Source organism: Rattus norvegicus, chromosome 1 (genome assembly GCF_021556685.1).
Source record: "Rattus norvegicus strain SHRSP/BbbUtx chromosome 1, alternate assembly SHRSP_T2T, whole genome shotgun sequence".
NCBI lineage: Eukaryota > Metazoa > Chordata > Mammalia > Rodentia > Muridae > Rattus > Rattus norvegicus.
The window spans coordinates 121465606-121481293 of NC_141534.1; the positions used below are offsets into that span (position 1 = coordinate 121465606).

The 15688-nt window shown below is 41.4% G+C and overlaps 8 non-coding genes across 8 annotated transcripts; all 8 read right to left on the reverse strand.

Annotated features, from left to right (window-relative positions):
• Positions 1-1761: 1761 nt before the first annotated feature.
• Positions 1762-1839, reverse strand: LOC120100252 (small nucleolar RNA SNORD115). Its single transcript, XR_015656240.1, has one exon. It is a non-coding gene; the product is annotated as a small nucleolar RNA SNORD115 (small nucleolar RNA).
• Positions 1840-3599: 1760 nt separating this feature from the next.
• LOC134485301 (small nucleolar RNA SNORD115) lies at positions 3600-3677 on the reverse strand. Its single transcript, XR_015656249.1, has one exon. It is a non-coding gene; the product is annotated as a small nucleolar RNA SNORD115 (small nucleolar RNA).
• Positions 3678-5436: 1759 nt separating this feature from the next.
• LOC134485302 (small nucleolar RNA SNORD115) lies at positions 5437-5514 on the reverse strand. Its single transcript, XR_015656250.1, has one exon. It is a non-coding gene; the product is annotated as a small nucleolar RNA SNORD115 (small nucleolar RNA).
• A 1759-nt stretch (positions 5515-7273) lies between these two features.
• On the reverse strand, positions 7274-7351 carry LOC148007379 (small nucleolar RNA SNORD115). The gene has a single exon (XR_015656254.1). It is a non-coding gene; the product is annotated as a small nucleolar RNA SNORD115 (small nucleolar RNA).
• Positions 7352-9112: 1761 nt separating this feature from the next.
• On the reverse strand, positions 9113-9190 carry LOC148007380 (small nucleolar RNA SNORD115). Its single transcript, XR_015656255.1, has one exon. It is a non-coding gene; the product is annotated as a small nucleolar RNA SNORD115 (small nucleolar RNA).
• A 1760-nt stretch (positions 9191-10950) lies between these two features.
• On the reverse strand, positions 10951-11028 carry LOC148007381 (small nucleolar RNA SNORD115). Its single transcript, XR_015656544.1, has one exon. It is a non-coding gene; the product is annotated as a small nucleolar RNA SNORD115 (small nucleolar RNA).
• A 1760-nt stretch (positions 11029-12788) lies between these two features.
• LOC148007382 (small nucleolar RNA SNORD115) lies at positions 12789-12866 on the reverse strand. Its single transcript, XR_015656545.1, has one exon. It is a non-coding gene; the product is annotated as a small nucleolar RNA SNORD115 (small nucleolar RNA).
• Positions 12867-14626: 1760 nt separating this feature from the next.
• On the reverse strand, positions 14627-14704 carry LOC148007383 (small nucleolar RNA SNORD115). The gene has a single exon (XR_015656259.1). It is a non-coding gene; the product is annotated as a small nucleolar RNA SNORD115 (small nucleolar RNA).
• Between the last annotated feature and the right edge of the window lie 984 nt (positions 14705-15688).

The window sequence follows — 15688 nt, forward strand, 5'->3', positions numbered from 1 at the left end:
AGACACAGGTAGGACACAACTGTCAATAATGTAATTTCACCTGCACCATGGCTTACCTTGGCTGCCAACACTGCCTCAGAATTTGAATCCTCACTTGCAAGTGCAGAGGGTACAAGGGCACAGCGCTCTTGTGTGGAATAAGGGTAGACCTAGCTTGAATTTGAAGACTGTCCTCTCTAAAAAGGAAAGAGCAAGATGTGAGGGCAATTGTATCCCTTCAGTTCATACAATCATATTAATTTTAAGGAGGCTGTTTAAGAAGTCTAATGTATGATGCCACTTAGCAGAATCCCTCTTGCAACATCCACTTCCATGCTGACATTCCCAACACATGGAAAGTTACTTCCCTAAGCGATCAATAGGTCAATAGGTACCCAAAACCAAATCATTGATGAAGGGGATGACACATGCTCTTTGTCATATACACCGATCAAATCTTTCAATTGCTAAACATTGTCAGAAACCAAGGCAAAGGTGAATTTACCTGAGTAATATTGGAAGGACAATACACGAACAGTTACGTATACTTTAATCAAATTTTCATGAGACTTGTGCATTTCAGATTTTATGTGCTAGGCTATGTTCATTCCTCCCCATTTCCATACTGCATGGTAACAATCAGTTCCCACAGCTGGTAAGTGAATGCTGAAGAGAATCTGTTGCCCAGAAGAAAGCAACAGGTATTTTGGCCATGAATCCCTGAGCGTTAGCACTCAGTGATTGCCATGTGATGAAACTCAGAATGTGACCAAAATTCGTGTGACTAGATCAGTTGGTGTTTGCAATTATCCCATTGACATCACGTTCCTCTGTCCCAAGAGCTCCAGAAACCATCTCCTTGATAGCATTTGTTTTCTGATGAATACTGAAGTAAATTTTAGTAAGATCAAGAATGAAGCTGTGTGATGACACATAGAAAGGAATTGGTAGCCAAAGCCACACCTTCAACTTCAATCTACCCTACTGGCTAGGTTCCCTGTGGCCTGAGAGTTTCGTGAAAAATTTCGCGAAGCTCCCTTTGGGGCAATAATTCTTGGAGTGTCTTTTGATGCAGAAAATTTATCGCCAATTTCTTCATCTCTAAACTAAAGTCTTATTCCTGGGTTCCCCTTGCCATTGGAAATCCATCTCTGTGCACCAGCTTTGATTTGTGAGCCTGTGTGTGGACTGAAATTTCTCCAAATTCAAAAGGTATATTCATATTCCAGATCCCTCCATTTGTGTAGATAGTATCATCTAGGATCTCTTCCAAGATATTCAATTTTATGGCTGTATGAACTACAGGTAGAAAGGAATTTCTCTACATTTTTAATAGTGCAGTTCAAAGGGACAAAACATACTGAGAAGTGAAATTCATTTCTGACTGGGATTGCATTATTTTTAATTAAGAAACCTTTGATGGGCTGAAATTATTGGTCAAAATACTGAGGAATATCTTATGGGAATTTCAATCCATTAATCGTGATCATTTCACTCACCTGGGAATAGTGATCCACTGGACCGCAGGGTTGATGCCAGGTGACTGCAAGACATCAGAGCAGAGAGGGTAATGATGACAGGGTTGGTGTTGCAGACTTGCACACAAGCAGATTATGAGATTAGGTGCTAGTTGGCAGGCAGTGTTTGCCAGCACAGTTGCACTAAGATTGTCCAGGTTCCCACAGAGGGAAAAGAGCACAAGGTCATCAGAGCAGCTCAGATGAGTCCCGCAAGTGGTCCTCAAAGAGACTAAGTAGTGCTTGTTACCCTGGTTCCCTGGTTGGGCCTCAGCGTAATCCTATTGAGCATGATTTTTATGTCATCATTCTGTTCTTGACTTTCTGTTGTCATCATTGACCCAGACACAGGTAGGACACAACTGTCAATAATGTAATTTCACCTGCACCATTGCTTACCTTGGCTGCCAACACTGCCTCAGAATTTGAATCCTCACTTGCAAGTGCAGAGGGTACAAGGGCACAGCGCTCTTGTGTGGAATAAGGGTAGACCTAGCTTGAATTTGAAAACTGTCCTCTCTAAAAAGGAAAGAGCAAGATGTGAGGGCAATTGTATCCCTCAGTTCATACAATCATATTAATTTTTAGGTGGCTGTTTAAGAAGTCTAATGTATGATGCCACTTAGCAGAATCCCTCTTGCAACATCCACTTCCATGCTGACATTCCCAACACATGGAAAGTTACTTCCCTAAGCGATCAATAGGTCAATAGGTACCCAAAACCAAATCATTGATGAAGGGGATGACACATGCTCTTTGTCATATACACCGATCAAATCTTTCAATTGCTAAACATTGTCAGAAACCAAGGCAAAGGTGAATTTACCTGAGTAATATTGGAAGGACAATACACGAACAGTTACGTATACTTTAATCAAATTTTCATGAGACTTGTGCATTTCAGATTTTATGTGCTAGGCTATGTTCATTCCTCCCCATTTCCATACTGCATGGTAACAATCAGTTCCCACAGCTGGTAAGTGAATGCTGAAGAGAATCTGTTGCCCAGAAGAAAGCAACAGGTATTTTGGCCATGAATCCCTGAGCGTTAGCACTCAGTGATTGCCATGTGATGAAACTCAGAATGTGACCAAAATTCGTGTGACTAGATCAGTTGGTGTTTGCAATTATCCCATTGACATCACGTTCCTCTGTCCCAAGAGCTCCAGAAACCATCTCCTTGATAGCATTTGTTTTCTGATGAATACTGAAGTAAATTTTAGTAAGATCAAGAATGAAGCTGTGTGATGACACATAGAAGGGAATTGGTAGCCAAAGCCACACCTTCAACTTCAATCTACCCTACTGGCTAGGTTCCCTGTGGCCTGAGAGTTTCGTGAAAAATTTCGCGAAGCTCCCTTTGGGGCAATAATTCTTGGAGTGTCTTTTGATGCAGAAAATTTATCGCCAATTTCTTCATCTCTAAACTAAAGTCTTATTCCTGGGTTCCCCTTGCCATTGGAAATCCATCTCTGTGCACCAGCTTTGATTTGTGAGCCTGTGTGTGGACTGAAATTTCTCCAAATTCAAAAGGTATATTCATATTCCAGATCCCTCCATTTGTGTAGATAGTATCATCTAGGATCTCTTCCAAGATATTCAATTTTATGGCTGTATGAACTACAGGTAGAAAGGAATTTCTCTACATTTTTAATAGTGCAGTTCAAAGGGACAAAACATACTGAGAAGTGAAATTCATTTCTGACTGGGATTGCATTATTTTTAATTAAGAAACCTTTGATGGGCTGAAATTATTGGTCAAAATACTGAGGAATATCTTATAGGAATTTCAATCCATTAATCGTGATCATTTCACTCACCTGGGAATAGTGATCCACTGGACCGCAGGGGTGATGCCAGGTGACTGCAAGACATCAGAGCAGAGAGGGTAATGATGACAGGGTTGGTGTTGCAGACTTGCACACAAGCAGATTATGAGATTAGGTGCTAGTTGGCAGGCAGTGTTTGCCAGCACAGTTGCACTAAGATTGTCCAGGTTCCCACAGAGGGAAAAGAGCACAAGGTCATCAGAGCAGCTCAGATGAGTCCCGCAAGTGGTCCTCAAAGAGACTAAGTAGTGCTTGTTACCCTGGCTCCCTGGTTGGGCCTCAGCGTAATCCTATTGAGCATGATTTTTATGTCATCATTCTGTTCTTGACTTTCTGTTGTCATCATTGACCCAGACACAGGCAGGACACAACTGTCAATAATGTAATTTCACCTGAACCATGGCTTACCTGGGCTGCCAACACTGCCTCAGAATTTGAATCCTCACTTGCAAGTGCAGAGGATACAAGGGCACAGCGCTCTTGTGTAGAATAAGGGGAGACCTAGCTTGAATTTGAAGACTGTCCTCTCTAAAAAGGAAAGAACAAGATGTGAGGGCAATTGTATCCCTTCAGTTCATACAATCATGTTAATTTTAAGGAGACTGTTTAAGAAGTCTAATGTATGAGGCCACTTAGCAGCATCACTCTTGCAACATCCACTTCCATGCTGACATTCCCAACACATGGAAAGTTACTTCCCCAAGCGATCAATAGGTCAATAGGTACCCAAAACCAAATCATTGATGAAGGGGATGACACATGCTCTTGATCATATACACCGATCAAATCTTTCAATTGCTAAACATTGTCAGAAACCAAGACAAATGTGAATTTACCTGAGTAATATTGGGAGTACAATACACAAACAGTTACATATACTTTAATCAAATTTTCAAGAAACTTGTGCGTTTCAAATTTTATGTGCTAGTCTGTGTTCATTCTACCCCATTTCCATACTGCATGGTAACAATCAGTTCCCACAGATGGTAAGTGAATGCTGAAGAGAATCAGTTGCCCAGAAGAAAGCTACAAGTATTTTGGCCATGAATCCCTGAGCGTTAGCACTCAGTGATTGCCATGTGATCAAACTGAGAATGTGACCAAAATTCCTGTGACTAGATCAGTTGGTGTTTGCAAGTATCCCATTGACATCACGTTCCTCTGTCCCAAGAGCTCCAGAAACCATCTTTTTGATAGCATTTGTTTTCTGATGAATACTGAAGTAAAATTTAGTATGATCAAGGATGAAGCAGTGTGAAGTCTCATGGAAGTGAATAGGTAGCCAAAGCCACACCTCCAACTTCAATCTCCCCTACTGGCTAGGTTCCCTGTGCCCTAGAGTTACATGAAAAATTTCGACAGGCTCTCTTTGGGGGAATAATTCTTGGAGTGTCTTTTGATGCAGAAACTTTGTGGCCAATTTCTACATCTCTAAACTAAAGTCTTATTCCTGGGTTCCCCTTGCCATTGGAAATCGATCTCTGTGCACCAGCTTGGATTTGTGAGCATGTGTGTGGACTGAAATTTCTCGAAATTCAAAAGGTATATTCATATTCCATATCCCTCCATTTGTGTAGACAGTATCATCTAGGATCTCTCTCAAGAAATTCAATTTTATGGCTGTATGAACTACAGGTAGAAAGGAATTTCTCTACATTTTTAATAGTGCAGTTCAAAAGGACAAAACATACTGAGAAGTGAAATTCATTTCTGACTGGTATTGCATTATTTTTAATTAAGAAACCTTTGATGGGCTGAAATTATTGGTCAAAATACTGAGGAATATCTTATAGGAAGTTCAATCCATTAATCGTGATCATTTCACTCACCTGGGAATAGTGATCCACTGGACCTCAGGGGTGATGCCAGGTGACTGTAAGACATCAGAGCAGAGAGGGCAATGATGACAGGGTTGGTGTTGCAGACTTGCACACAAGCAGATCATGAGATTAGGTGCTAGTTGGAGGCAGTGTTTGCCAGCACAGTTGCACTAAGATTGTCCAGGTTCCCACAGAGGGAAAAGAGCACAAGGTCATCAGAGCAGCTCAGATGAGTCCCGCAAGTGGTCCTCAAAGAGACTAAGTAGTGCTTGTAACCCTGGCTCCCTGGTTGGGCCTCAGCGTAATCCTATTGAGCATGATTTTTATGTCATCATTCTGTTCTTGACTTTCTGTTGTCATCATTGACCCAGACACAGGCAGGACACAACTGTCAATAATGTAATTTCACCTGCACCATGGCTTACCTGGGCTGCCAACACTGCCTCAGAATTTGAATCCTCACTTGCAAGTGCAGAGGGTACAAGGGCACAGCGCTCTTGTGTGGAATAAGGGTAGATCTAGCTTGAATTTGAAGACTGTCCTCTCTAAAAAGGAAAGAGCAAGATGTGAGGGCAATTGTATCCCTTCAGTTCATACAATCATGTTAATTTTAAGGAGGCTGTTTAAGAAGTCTAATGTATGATGCCACTTAGCAGAATCCCTCTTGCAACATCCACTTCCATGCTGACATTCCCAACACATGGAAAGTTACTTCCCTAAGCGATCAATAGGTCAATAGGTACCCAAAACCAAATCATTGATGAAGGGGATGACACATGCTCTTGATCATATACACCGATCAAATCTTTCAATTGCTAAACATTGTCAGAAACCAAGGCAAAGGTGAATTTACCTGAGTAATATTGGAAGGACAATACACGAACAGTTACGTATACTTTAATCAAATTTTCATGAGACTTGTGCATTTCAGATTTTATGTGCTAGGCTATGTTCATTCCTCCCCATTTCCATTCTGCATGGTAACAATCAGTTCCCACAGCTGGTAAGTGAATGCTGAAGAGAATCTGTTGCCCAGAGGAAAGCAACAAGTATTTTGGCCATGAATCCCTGAGCGTTAGCAATCAGTGATTGCCATGTGATCAAACTGAGAATGTGACCAAAATTCCTGTGACTAGATCAGTTGGTGTTTGCAAGTATCCCATTGACAACACGTTCCTCTGTCCCAAGAGCTCCAGAAATCATCTCCTTGATAGCATTTGTTTTCTGATGAATACTGAAGTAAACTTTAGTAAGATCTAGAATGAAGCAGTGTGAAGACACATAGAAGGGTATAGGTAGCCAAAGACACACCTTCAACTTCAATCTACCCTACTGGCTAGTTTCCCTGTGGCCTGAGAGTTATGTGAAAAATTTCGCGAAGCTCTCTTTGGGGCAATAATTCTTGGAGTTCTTTTGATGCAGAAAATTTATCGCCAATTTCTTCATCTCTAAACTAAAGTCTTATTGCTGGGTTCCCCTTGCCATTGGAAATCGATCTCTGTGCAACAGCTTGGATTTGTGAGCCTGTGTGTGGACTGAAATTTCTCCAAATTCAAAAGGTATATTCATATTCCAGATCCCTCCATTTGTGTAGATAGTATCATCTAGGATCTCTTCCAAGAAATTCAATTTTTTGACTGTATGAACTACAGGTAGAAAGGAATTTCTCTACATTTTTAATAGTGCAGTTCAAAGGGACAAAATATACTGTTAAGTGAAATTCATTTCTGACTCGTATTGCATTATTTTTAATTAGAAACCTTTGATCGGCTGAAATTATTGGTCAAAATACTGAGGAATATCTCATAAATACTCCAAATCATTAATCGTGATCATTTCACTCACCTGGGAATAGTGATCCACTGGACCGCAGGGGTGATGCCAGGTGACTGCAAGACATCAGAGCAGAGAGGGTAATGATGACAGGGTTGGTGTTGCAGACTTGCACACAAGCAGATTATGAGATTAGGTGCTAGTTGGCAGGCAGTGTTTGCCAGCACAGTTGCACTAAGATTGTCCAGGTTCCCACAGAGGGAAAAGAGCACAAGGTCATCAGAGCAGCTCAGATGAGTCCCGCAAGTGGTCCTCAAAGAGACTAAGTAGTGCTTGTTACCCTGGCTCCCTGGTTGGGCCTCAGCGTAATCCTATTGAGCATGATTTTTATGTCATCATTCTGTTCTTGACTTTCTGTTGTCATCATTGACCCAGACACAGGTAGGACACAACTGTCAATAATGTAATTTCACCTACACCATGGCTTACCTTGGCTGCCAACACTGCCTCAGAATTTGAATCCTCACTTGCAAGTGCAGAGGGTACAAGGGCACAGCGCTCTTGTGTGGAATAAGGGTAGACCTAGCTTGAATTTGAAGACTGTCCTCTCTAAAAAGGAAAGAGCAAGATGTGAGGGCAATTGTATCCCTTCAGTTCATACAATCATGTTAATTTTAAGGAGGCTGTTTAAGAAGTCTAATGTATGATGCCACTTAGCAGAATCACTCTTGCAACATCCACTTCCATGCTGACATTCCCAACACATGGAAAGTTACTTCCCTAAGCGATCAATAGGTCAATAGGTACCCAAAACCAAATCATTGATGAAGGGGATGACACATGCTCTTTGTCATATACACCGATCAAATCTTTCAATTGCTAAACATTGTCAGAAACCAAGGCAAAGGTGAATTTACCTGAGTAATATTGGAAGGACAATACACGAACAGTTACGTATACTTTAATCAAATTTTCATGAGACTTGTGCATTTCAGATTTTATGTGCTAGGCAATGTTCATTCCTCTCCATTTCCATACTGCATGGTAACAATTAGTTCCCACAGCTGGTAAGTGAATGCTGAAGAGAATCTGTTGCCCAGAAGAAAGCAACAGGTATTTTGGCCATGAATCCCTGAGCGTTAGCACTCAGTGATTGCCATGTGATGAAACTCAGAATGTGACCAAAATTCGTGTGACTAGATCAGTTGGTGTTTGCAATTATCCCATTGACATCACGTTCCTCTGTCCCAAGAGCTCCAGAAACCATCTCCTTGATAGCATTTGTTTTCTGATGAATACTGAAGTAAATTTTAGTAAGATCAAGAATGAAGCTGTGTGATGACACATAGAAAGGAATTGGTAGCCAAAGCCACACCTTCAACTTCAATCTACCCTACTGGCTAGGTTCCCTGTGGCCTGAGAGTTTCGTGAAAAATTTCGCGAAGCTCCCTTTGGGGCAATAATTCTTGGAGTGTCTTTTGATGCAGAAAATTTATCGCCAATTTCTTCATCTCTAAACTAAAGTCTTATTCCTGGGTTCCCCTTGCCATTGGAAATCCATCTCTGTGCACCAGCTTTGATTTGTGAGCCTGTGTGTGGACTGAAATTTCTCCAAATTCAAAAGGTATATTCATATTCCAGATCCCTCCATTTGTGTAGATAGTATCATCTAGGATCTCTTCCAAGATATTCAATTTTATGGCTGTATGAACTACAGGTAGAAAGGAATTTCTCTACATTTTTAATAGTGCAGTTCAAAGGGACAAAACATACTGAGAAGTGAAATTCATTTCTGACTGGGATTGCATTATTTTTAATTAAGAAACCTTTGATGGGCTGAAATTATTGGTCAAAATACTGAGGAATATCTTATGGGAATTTCAATCCATTAGTCGTGATCATTTCACTCACCTGGGAATAGTGATCCACTGGACCGCAGGGTTGATGCCAGGTGACTGCAAGACATCAGAGCAGAGAGGGTAATGATGACAGGGTTGGTGTTGCAGACTTGCACACAAGCAGATTATGAGATTAGGTGCTAGTTGGCAGGCAGTGTTTGCCAGCACAGTTGCACTAAGATTGTCCAGGTTCCCACAGAGGGAAAAGAGCACAAGGTCATCAGAGCAGCTCAGATGAGTCCCGCAAGTGGTCCTCAAAGAGACTAAGTAGTGCTTGTTACCCTGGCTCCCTGGTTGGGCCTCAGCGTAATCCTATTGAGCATGATTTTTATGTCATCATTCTGTTCTTGACTTTCTGTTGTCATCATTGACCCAGACACAGGTAGGACACAACTGTCAATAATGTAATTTCACCTGCACCATTGCTTACCTTGGCTGCCAACACTGCCTCAGAATTTGAATCCTCACTTGCAAGTGCAGAGGGTACAAGGGCACAGCGCTCTTGTGTGGAATAAGGGTAGACCTAGCTTGAATTTGAAGACTGTCCTCTCTAAAAAGGAAAGAGCAAGATGTGAGGGCAATTGTATCCCTCAGTTCATACAATCATATTAATTTTTAGGTGGCTGTTTAAGAAGTCTAATGTATGATGCCACTTAGCAGAATCACTCTTGCAACATCCACTTCCATGCTGACATTCCCAACACATGGAAAGTTACTTCCCTAAGCGATCAATAGGTCAATAGGTACCCAAAACCAAATCATTGATGAAGGGGATGACACATGCTCTTTGTCATATACACCGATCAAATCTTTCAATTGCTAAACATTGTCAGAAACCAAGGCAAAGGTGAATTTACCTGAGTAATATTGGAAGGACAATACACGAACAGTTACGTATACTTTAATCAAATTTTCATGAGACTTGTGCATTTCAGATTTTATGTGCTAGGCTATGTTCATTCCTCCCCATTTCCATACTGCATGGTAACAATCAGTTCCCACAGCTGGTAAGTGAATGCTGAAGAGAATCTGTTGCCCAGAAGAAAGCAACAGGTATTTTGGCCATGAATCCCTGAGCGTTAGCACTCAGTGATTGCCATGTGATGAAACTCAGAATGTGACCAAAATTCGTGTGACTAGATCAGTTGGTGTTTGCAATTATCCCATTGACATCACGTTCCTCTGTCCCAAGAGCTCCAGAAACCATCTCCTTGATAGCATTTGTTTTCTGATGAATACTGAAGTAAATTTTAGTAAGATCAAGAATGAAGCTGTGTGATGACACATAGAAGGGAATTGGTAGCCAAAGCCACACCTTCAACTTCAATCTACCCTACTGGCTAGGTTCCCTGTGGCCTGAGAGTTTCGTGAAAAATTTCGCGAAGCTCCCTTTGGGGCAATAATTCTTGGAGTGTCTTTTGATGCAGAAAATTTATCGCCAATTTCTTCATCTCTAAACTAAAGTCTTATTCCTGGGTTCCCCTTGCCATTGGAAATCCATCTCTGTGCACCAGCTTTGATTTGTGAGCCTGTGTGTGGACTGAAATTTCTCCAAATTCAAAAGGTATATTCATATTCCAGATCCCTCCATTTGTGTAGATAGTATCATCTAGGATCTCTTCCAAGATATTCAATTTTATGGCTGTATGAACTACAGGTAGAAAGGAATTTCTCTACATTTTTAATAGTGCAGTTCAAAGGGACAAAACATACTGAGAAGTGAAATTCATTTCTGACTGGGATTGCATTATTTTTAATTAAGAAACCTTTGATGGGCTGAAATTATTGGTCAAAATACTGAGGAATATCTTATAGGAATTTCAATCCATTAATCGTGATCATTTCACTCACCTGGGAATAGTGATCCACTGGACCGCAGGGGTGATGCCAGGTGACTGCAAGACATCAGAGCAGAGAGGGTAATGATGACAGGGTTGGTGTTGCAGACTTGCACACAAGCAGATTATGAGATTAGGTGCTAGTTGGCAGTCAGTGTTTGCCAGCACAGTTGCACTAAGATTGTCCAGGTTCCCACAGAGGGAAAAGAGCACAAGGTCATCAGAGCAGCTCAGATGAGTCCCGCAAGTGGTCCTCAAAGAGACTAAGTAGTGCTTGTTACCCTGGCTCCCTGGTTGGGCCTCAGGGTAATCCTATTGAGCATGATTTTTATGTCATCATTCTGTTCTTGACTTTCTGTTGTCATCATTGACCCAGACACAGGCAGGACACAACTGTCAATAATGTAATTTCACCTGCACCATGGCTTACCTGGGCTGCCAACACTGCCTCAGAATTTGAATCCTCACTTGCAAGTGCAGAGGGTACAAGGGCACAGCGCTCTTGTGTGGAATAAGGGTAGACCTAGCTTGAATTTGAAGACTGTCCTCTCTAAAAAGGAAAGAGCAAGATGTGAGGGCAATTGTATCCCTCAGTTCATACAATCATATTAATTTTTAGGTGGCTGTTTAAGAAGTCTAATGTATGATGCCACTTAGCAGAATCACTCTTGCAACATCCACTTCCATGCTGACATTCCCAACACATGGAAAGTTACTTCCCTAAGCGATCAATAGGTCAATAGGTACCCAAAACCAAATCATTGATGAAGGGGATGACACATGCTCTTTGTCATATACACCGATCAAATCTTTCAATTGCTAAACATTGTCAGAAACCAAGGCAAAGGTGAATTTACCTGAGTAATATTGGAAGGACAATACACGAACAGTTACGTATACTTTAATCAAATTTTCATGAGACTTGTGCATTTCAGATTTTATGTGCTAGGCTATGTTCATTCCTCCCCATTTCCATACTGCATGGTAACAATCAGTTCCCACAGCTGGTAAGTGAATGCTGAAGAGAATCTGTTGCCCAGAAGAAAGCAACAGGTATTTTGGCCATGAATCCCTGAGCGTTAGCACTCAGTGATTGCCATGTGATGAAACTCAGAATGTGACCAAAATTCGTGTGACTAGATCAGTTGGTGTTTGCAATTATCCCATTGACATCACGTTCCTCTGTCCCAAGAGCTCCAGAAACCATCTCCTTGATAGCATTTGTTTTCTGATGAATACTGAAGTAAATTTTAGTAAGATCAAGAATGAAGCTGTGTGATGACACATAGAAGGGAATTGGTAGCCAAAGCCACACCTTCAACTTCAATCTACCCTACTGGCTAGGTTCCCTGTGGCCTGAGAGTTTCGTGAAAAATTTCGCGAAGCTCCCTTTGGGGCAATAATTCTTGGAGTGTCTTTTGATGCAGAAAATTTATCGCCAATTTCTTCATCTCTAAACTTAAGTCTTATTCCTGGGTTCCCCTTGCCATTGGAAATCCATCTCTGTGCACCAGCTTTGATTTGTGAGCCTGTGTGTGGACTGAAATTTCTCCAAATTCAAAAGGTATATTCATATTCCAGATCCCTCCATTTGTGTAGATAGTATCATCTAGGATCTCTTCCAAGATATTCAATTTTATGGCTGTATGAACTACAGGTAGAAAGGAATTTCTCTACATTTTTAATAGTGCAGTTCAAAGGGACAAAACATACTGAGAAGTGAAATTCATTTCTGACTGGGATTGCATTATTTTTAATTAAGAAACCTTTGATGGGCTGAAATTATTGGTCAAAATACTGAGGAATATCTTATAGGAATTTCAATCCATTAATCGTGATCATTTCACTCACCTGGGAATAGTGATCCACTGGACCGCAGGGGTGATGCCAGGTGACTGCAAGACATCAGAGCAGAGAGGGTAATGATGACAGGGTTGGTGTTGCAGACTTGCACACAAGCAGATTATGAGATTAGGTGCTAGTTGGCAGTCAGTGTTTGCCAGCACAGTTGCACTAAGATTGTCCAGGTTCCCACAGAGGGAAAAGAGCACAAGGTCATCAGAGCAGCTCAGATGAGTCCCGCAAGTGGTCCTCAAAGAGACTAAGTAGTGCTTGTTACCCTGGCTCCCTGGTTGGGCCTCAGGGTAATCCTATTGAGCATGATTTTTATGTCATCATTCTGTTCTTGACTTTCTGTTGTCATCATTGACCCAGACACAGGCAGGACACAACTGTCAATAATGTAATTTCACCTGCACCATGGCTTACCTGGGCTGCCAACACTGCCTCAGAATTTGAATCCTCACTTGCAAGTGCAGAGGGTACAAGGGCACAGCGCTCTTGTGTGGAATAAGGGTAGACCTAGCTTGAATTTGAAGACTGTCCTCTCTAAAAAGGAAAGAGCAAGATGTGAGGGCAATTGTATCCCTCAGTTCATACAATCATATTAATTTTTAGGTGGCTGTTTAAGAAGTCTAATGTATGATGCCACTTAGCAGAATCACTCTTGCAACATCCACTTCCATGCTGACATTCCCAACACATGGAAAGTTACTTCCCTAAGCGATCAATAGGTCAATAGGTACCCAAAATCAAATCATTGATGAAGGGGATGACACATGCTCTTTGTCATATACACCGATCAAATCTTTCAATTGCTAAACATTGTCAGAAACCAAGGCAAAGGTGAATTTACCTGAGTAATATTGGAAGGACAATACACGAACAGTTACGTATACTTTAATCAAATTTTCATGAGACTTGTGCATTTCAGATTTTATGTGCTAGGCTATGTTCATTCCTCCCCATTTCCATACTGCATGGTAACAATCAGTTCCCACAGCTGGTAAGTGAATGCTGAAGAGAATCTGTTGCCCAGAAGAAAGCAACAGGTATTTTGGCCATGAATCCCTGAGCGTTAGCACTCAGTGATTGCCATGTGATGAAACTCAGAATGTGACCAAAATTCGTGTGACTAGATCAGTTGGTGTTTGCAATTATCCCATTGACATCACGTTCCTCTGTCCCAAGAGCTCCAGAAACCATCTCCTTGATAGCATTTGTTTTCTGATGAATACTGAAGTAAATTTTAGTAAGATCAAGAATGAAGCTGTGTGATGACACATAGAAGGGAATTGGTAGCCAAAGCCACACCTTCAACTTCAATCTACCCTACTGGCTAGGTTCCCAGTGGCCTGAGAGTTACGTGAAAAATTTTGCGAAGCTCTGTTCGGGGCAATAATTCTTGGAGTGTCTTTTGATGCAGAAAATTTATCGCCAATTTCTTCATCTCTAAACTAAAGTCTTATTCCTGGGTTCCCCTTGCCATTGGAAATCCATCTCTGTGCACCAGCTTGGATTTGTGAGCCTGTGTGTGGACTGAAATTTCTCCAAATTCAAAAGGTATATTCATATTCCAGATCCCTCCATTTGTGTAGATAGTATCATCTAGGATCTCTTCCAAGATATTCAATTTTATGGCTGTATGAACTACAGGTAGAAAGGAATTTCTCTACATTTTTAATAGTGCAGTTCAAAGGGACAAAACATACTGAGAAGTGAAATTCATTTCTAACTGGGATTGCATTATTTTTAATTAAGAAACCTTTGATGGGCTGAAATTATTGGTCAAAATACTGAGGAATATCTTATAGGAAGTTCAATCCATTAATCGTGATCATTTCACTCACCTGGGAATACTGATCCACTGGACCGCTGGGGTGATGCCAGGTGACTGCAAGACATCAGAGCAGAGAGGGTAATGATGACAGGGTTGGTGTTGCAGACTTGCACACAAGCAGATTATGAGTTTAGGTGCTGGTTGGCAGGCAGTGTTTGCCAGCACACTTGCACTAAGATTGTCCAGGTTCCCGCAGATGGTATAGTGGACAAGGTCATCATAGCATCTCAGATGAGTCCCGCAAGTGGTCCTCAAAGAGACAAAGTAGTGCTTGTCACCCTGGCTCCCTGGTTGGGCCTCAGCGTAATCCTATTGAGCATGATTTTTATGTCATCATTCTGTTCTTGACTTTCTGTTGTCATCATTGACCCAGACACAGGCAGGACACAACTGTCAATAATGTAATTTCACCTGAACCATGGCTTACCTGGGCTGCCAACACTGCCTCAGAATTTGAATCCTCACTTGCAAGTGCAGAGGATACAAGGGCACAGCGCTCTTGTGTAGAATAAGGGGAGACCTAGCTTGAATTTGAAGACTGTCCTCTCTAAAAAGGAAAGAACAAGATGTGAGGGCAATTGTATCCCTTCAGTTCATACAATCATGTTAATTTTAAGGAGACTGTTTAAGAAGTCTAATGTATGAGGCCACTTAGCAGCATCACTCTTGCAACATCCACTTCCATGCTGACATTCCCAACACATGGAAAGTTACTTCCCTAAGCGATCAATAGGTCAATAGGTACCCAAAACCAAATCATTGATGAAGGGGATGACACATGCTCTTGATCATATACACCGATCAAATCTTTCAATTGCTAAACATTGTCAGAAACCAAGACAAATGTGAATTTACCTGAGTAATATTGGGAGTACAATACACAAACAGTTACATATACTTTAATCAAATTTTCAAGAAACTTGTGCTTTTCAGATTTTATGTGCTAGTCTGTGTTCATTCTACCCCATTTCCATACTGCATGGTAACAATCAGTTCCCACAGATGGTAAGTGAATGCTGAAGAGAATCAGTTGCCCAGAAGAAAGCTACAAGTATTTTGGCCATGAATCCCTGAGCGTTAGCACTCAGTGATTGCCATGTGATCAAACTGAGAATGTGACCAAAATTCCTGTGACTAGATCAGTTGGTGTTTGCAAGTATCCCATTGACATCACGTTCCTCTGTCCCAAGAGCTCCAGAAACCATCTTTTTGATAGCATTTGTTTTCTGATGAATACTGAAGTAAAATTTAGTATGATCAAGGATGAAGCAGTGTGAAGTCTCATGGAAGTGAATAGGTAGCCAAAGCCACACCTCCAACTTCAATCTCCCCTACTGGCTAGGTTCCCTGTGCCC